At 46.0% G+C, this 6,141-nt stretch overlaps 1 pseudogene; it reads right to left on the bottom strand.

Moving 5' to 3' along the window:
- Window positions 1-302: 302 nt before the first annotated feature.
- Window positions 303-5,363, bottom strand: LOC147854550 (uncharacterized; annotated as a pseudogene).
- Between the last annotated feature and the right edge of the window lie 778 nt (window positions 5,364-6,141).

Raw genomic sequence — 6,141 nt, 5'->3', positions numbered from 1 at the left:
CTCTTGACTGAATCGTGACCTTGTTGAATCTTAAGTACTTTCCACTGCTTATAAGAATAGAAGGCCCTGGAGGCATCTCGTGACTTGTGAAGAGTTGTTCCATCATCGTTCTGCAGGCCTATAGACCCACCTCCACCATCATAAATGTATTGATCAATTGAAAAACAGTCAATTATAACCATCAGAAATGTACTCATCAATTGAAAAACAGTCAACTATAAGTGGCCTTCTCGATGATAGGATCATTTCTATGTCCTCTTGTCTAAACATTGGCTGATCAAGGTAAATTCCAACCTTAAGATTCATAGGATCTTCCTCTGTCTCCATCGAATCAGAACCCTTAGAAAGAAGTGACCACCAATCTCAAACTTTCCCACATTTCCATAATCGGCCTATGATACCATCATACGTCGCCCACGGAATATCGGTGTATCTACTTTAGGATCATCCAAACCTTGCACACAATTGCTTGGAAACATCAAGCTAGCCCCTGCTACCCCCGAGTCCACCATGAGCTTCACCTCTTTTCGATTCACCTTTGCTAGAACACGTGGGACATTGTCAAATAGAAACATTCTCTACCATTTTAGCTTCTTCGCCACTGCCATTGATTTATATTCCATGGGATCATATATTGAAAATGTGCGATGTTTTGGAGACATCTTGATGACACAGCCATAGAACAAATCAAAACCACATAATCCATCCACCTCCTTCAATAGTTTGTCAATGTTAATCTCCCTGAATATTGGGTTTGTTATTTTGTCATCACACCACAACCAGAAATACTAGTTGCATATACTTCCCCAAAACCATGCATGCCTAGTTGCATCGCTTTTTTCTTCTTGATCGCAAGACAACCTATCCCAATATCAATAATGAAACACCTAGCCTCTTTACCATCAACTATAGGACGGACCATGTAATGACCACTTTTTGTATATCGCATCAAGACACATTGCCAGTTAGATAACTTCCATCAATCTCTAAAAGATAACTTTTGAATCGAAACCCGTAGTGGTAAGCATGTGGCCTTATCAATGATAACATAGGCAACTACCTATTTTTTCTTCAATTTGACTGAGAACAAGAGTTCTTTATCAGGAGCATGAAACACAAGTCCAGAACCAGAACTTTCCTGTTGAATTTCTAAATACTTTTGGGCTTCTTAAGTTGCCCAAAACCCAATCCTAATCCATGTGGATAGCACATACACCTCACCCTCATCAAGCTCTAGTCTTGAGACACGACCTGCAACATCAACATACCATGTAAGCGTGTCGTCATGGCCCCATTCATGAGTAAATTCTTCATTTTTAAACAGCTCGAAAAAGCAACCATCCATTCCCCACTTTAGAGTCCATTCACTCTCAATTCCCTATGTCACTGCCTTGCCTGAAAGCATCAACTTCTGATTAGGCAAGCAATCCTACATCCATCACAAGCATCTTTGAAGGAGAGGAGGTGTCAATATCACCAAATGAGCCACATAATAATAGAAAACTTGTCTTTCACATGATATTCCATGTCCTCTGTCTTCCCAATCATATATGCCAGGTCTGGATTTGTTCCTTGACGATTGTCCTTCAGTGTCAATGATTTGAAAGATGCGATGATGTCAAAAACAACCGGCTTTATCAATCCGGTAATGTGATCACTTTAACAACGACTTCCACCCTGGCTGGTAGTTTGAAAAATTCATGTTGCATTTGGTTATGCATGTAATGAAGTCCATACTCAACCTATAAACAACATCTCAGAGAAGTATCTAGCTTTTTCGAACTTCATTTTTCCACATTAGCCATCAACTTTCCCCAACAAAAATGCCTACAAAACAACCAACTTTATAAATCCGTAAGGGTGATGATATCATTAAAAATCTGCAAGCTTCAAAGCATGTACTGTTGTCGACCCTCAAGAAAATCCTTCCAAGTCCACGCCATTAACACTCATAAAACGAAAAAGAAATTGAGTCTACTCTCGCATCGTGAAGTATGCTTCAGCCCTTGACAACCTCACGACTCATCATTATCAAACAAAGAGTCCACATCAACCACCTCTCGTCGTAGACCACCAACGCCCTGTACATACAAAAAACAGAATGACACTACTCTTCGGATCCCCTTATTAAATTATGCTTCTTCCCCCGACACCATTGTCCCTCATCCTTGTCAGAAATAGATAATGTGCTTCATCTTCCATCAACAATGTCATCTTTTACTACCAAGGTCCTTGAGATTCGAAGACGCGATGACCAACATCCAGTATGCTCTCCTTCTCCCCTCATAAAAGTATGCTTCAACCCCTACACCATCAAAAAATAGAATGAATCACTCTCCTTAGACACTCATAAAAATCTGCTTCACCCTCCAACACCATCTCCCCTCCAACACCATCTGCACTCATCATTATAGAAAATCTGCTTCATTTTCAACATCAACCATCTGTCCATTTTCAGCAAATTCCTGTACCTACTCATAATATTCTGCGTCACCCCCCACACTGTCTTCGCTCATCCTTATCCCTCCAAAAAAAAATCTTCTTAAGTCCACATCAACCATCTCACTGATTACCAGCTAATTCCTGTATAAATAATAGCAAAATGATTATAAAAGGTTTCCTCATCCCCTCATATATTTGCTTCAACCCCCACACCATCGTCACTCATCCTCTTGTCATAAATAAACTCTATAAAGACAATAACTACATGAGAACAACGACAAGACGATCCTGTTTGTTGCACTCCCTAAGATGAAACCTAAAATCTTCTTCACTCCGTCTCATGACACCGAATTCCATCAAGCATCCTGACATACAGACAACAAACAAATTAGTGTAAAACATTTCCTCACCAACTCATGATAATATGCTTCTTCAATCCCCACACCATCTACACTCATCTTTATCGCTTAGAAGAAATTTCTTCTTACGTCCACAACAACCATCTCGCCATCTCGCTAATTGGCACCAAATTTTGGCTTGCCATGTCCTTGATTTCCACCAACATCCCACCAACATCACTTATCCTTACAAAAATATCAATGGTCATCTATATTATATCATGTTATTTGTACTAAAGATGGTGCTGGTGGCGGGAACAACCAATGAGGCGGTACATAGTTCCACTTGACATCTGCAACTTCATCTGCAACTTTACGAATTCTCATTCTTTTCTTATTAGTTGTTTGTCCAGAACCCTTATAACTATCATATTCACTGTTGCTTCTTAGGAACATGGTCCGTGGTCAGTCCTTTGACCTAGACCCCAAGGTGGGTGTGGAACAATGAACCGGGCTTAAGCGTACTGCGTAAGGAGACGACCTTTGTAATTCCTTCGCGTATAAGGAAATACGGCTACAACCGAATCCTTATCACAGGTTACACTTACGTACTACTACGCTTACGTATCCGAGACACAGACACTGAATTAGCCGCAACTATACACAAAAACTCAGAGAAGATAGCATTCTATTATCAGGCGTTCTTTTACATTTCCCAAAATTTACACGCACCTCCATAAGAGGTTTTCTGCCCTTTATATATGTAGGGTCTAAATAGCCGTTCACGCTTCCCGCGTGAACTATTACATACGTTATGCTTATATAGTTTCTTATTCCTACGCTTTTGGCCGTCGGTTACTATTCCGGCGGACAACACCTGGCACGCCTGTGGGACAGTGCCTTTGCACGTCGAACCCATCCCGTTAATCTTCTTCCAAAATGGCCTAGATGTTCGGCTCTGTTGTGGTGTCCTCGTCCGGAGTTGATGTAGGGCCCATAGGTGCATCGTGGTGCGGCTCCTATGCTTGGTCGGCCTGGTTTCTCCCGGAGTCGCCTACGTCGTGTGCGGGTGGTCCGGGTACGGTGGGCCCTTCTTGAGTTAGTGGGCTGGGCTCCGCCGTTGGCGTGCTTGCAGTCGGCTACAGCTCAGCCTCTATTGTTACGTCCTCCGCGGTGTTGGCCGTTTTTGTGTGTCCCTGGGCGTAGGGCAGGGATTCCGCCTGGTCCGCACTATTTTCCATGGTTTCTGAAGATGGTGTGGGCTGGTGCCGCTGGACCTCTTGTTGGTTAATGGTTTCGTTGTCTGGTCCTGTGGGGAACTCCGCTTGTTCGTCCCCGCTATTCTCCCCTGTTGTCATCCTTGGTGATCGGGCTTGAGATTCCTCTTCTTCGGTTGTGACCGGAATTGGTGTCCCGCTAGGTTCCTCGTTTGTGTGCGTGTTGCCGGTTTGTGTGATCTGGTGAAATAGCTCCTCCTGACTCTCACCAAAATCATCTAGGAGTTGTGCAAGTTCTTCGGAGTGTTGGTCTGCTAACGCGCGATAGTCTTGCGCTAGGTCCTCCCGTACGGTCGCAATGCTCTCCTCGTTTAGCTTATAAAACCCTCGGCCATCTTTCCACCGGTTCTCCCAGTCCACACGATACGCGTGGAATTCCGCTGCTTGGGTTGCCCATGCCATCCATCGTTTGTCCATCGCCGTTTTCAATTGCGCTGTGAACCTTTCCCGGTTGGTTTGGAGAAGGATGCGCACGTTATCCGTGATGGCCTAGCAGCGGTTGCGTGCATCTTCCATCGATTTCTGGAGATTTGCGATTTCCTGCTGTTTAACGGTTGTCGCTTCCTCATACGTGGCCTTCAGGCCCACCCACAACTGAGATTCCTTTGCATGGTGTTCTTCTAATTTCCCCATTTCATTGTTTAGGCGGATTTCGAGTTGATGCCTTCTGTCTTGTTCGACCACCAACTGCTCATCGAACCATATCTTCTTTTTTTCTAATAAGGCCCGAAGTCCCGCTATTGATGCCTCTGATTTCTTCGCGTCCTCTCGTAATTGGGCGTTGTCGTCTTTTGTCCGGAAGTGCTGGGCTACCTCCGTAGCTAGTTTCTCTTCAAGAGTTTTTACGGCCTTTCGTCTGTTAGCCCGTATCTCCTTTTCTTTGTCGGAGGATTGGCGTAATTTTGCTCGAAGACGGTCAATTTTGGATTCCGCTAGCTGCACGACCCTTTTTGCTTTTGAGGTGATGGCGGTCTGAGCCTCGATTTCTTCTTTGAGAGTGTTGATAACGTGGTTCGTGTTGCGCCGTAGTCGCGTGAGCTTCCAACTCCGCGATGCGTGCGTTGGCCTTTTGTAGTTTGGCTTCGGTCAGTTTAACCTTCTTCCAGACATTCTTATTTTTTATGGCCATCTCCTTGGCGCCCGTGCTGACCTTTGACAGTTCCTGATGGACTTCGACTAGGGCCGTGTTTAAGGGTTGTATCTCCATCCCTACTCGCCGTACCCCGGCGTTCCTCTGTCTGCCGACTCTGGCTAGCCGGTCCTCATCGTCGCTCTCCGTTGTTTGTGTTAGGGTGCACTCTATCATCTAACGTTCTGCATGCTCCTCGGCCATTCGTTGGGCGGCTTTAACCTGTTGTGTTGCCATGAGCTCGAAAGAGGTACTGAACTGCAAGAGGGCGCTGAATTTGTGGGCCGTATCCGGAATATCTGGATATGTCAAAACCTTGCTTTCCGCCGTCAATACGGCTTTCCCTCGTTGGGACTGAGTTGTAATAATTGGTCGCGGCTCTCGGATGATTTCGAAGGTGGTATTCGGCTCTGCTGTTGCGGAGCCTTCGCCTTCGGTCGTTGCCTCCGGAGCCGTGGGGCCGTTTTTTACCAACCCCCGCCCATCTTTCCTGTCCAATCTGCGCCATTTTGGTCTAGGGCTTTCCCGTTGTGCTTCGGTGTTTGGTTCTAGGGCTGCTTCCATGGGGCGTCTCGGTTGTTCCTCCTGCGTCGCCCGTGTGTCCGGCTGGTCAGGCGGAGGTGTTGTCCTTGGGCCTGGTTGGGCTGGTTGGGGTTCCTCCTCCCACTCTAGGGCCGCTAACTCCGCTAACCTGCGTTTCACGGAGCGGGGCGGGGCCGTGGGTTGGCTGGGCTACGGTGCTGGCAGGCCTCGGGGTGGAAACAGTACCGTAAGGTATTGTTGGATGATTGGCCTGAGCTTTTTCCCTGCTTGGTACGCATGCAAGACTTCCCTTAATGCCGGCCCTGTGATGACCCCCCAATCGACTGTACACCCTTCAAAGGTGTCAATAATGATGCCCGCCTTCTGCTTAGGCATCCCGTATGCGTTGACATGGACGCAACCGATTTCCAGT

Source organism: Azolla caroliniana, unplaced genomic scaffold (genome assembly GCF_043228905.1).
Source record: "Azolla caroliniana isolate FFs.n. ecotype wild unplaced genomic scaffold, voAzoCaro1.0.p SCAF_15, whole genome shotgun sequence".
Classification (NCBI taxonomy): Eukaryota; Viridiplantae; Streptophyta; class Polypodiopsida; order Salviniales; family Salviniaceae; genus Azolla; species Azolla caroliniana.
This window is presented reverse-complemented; position numbering and strand designations above follow the sequence as displayed.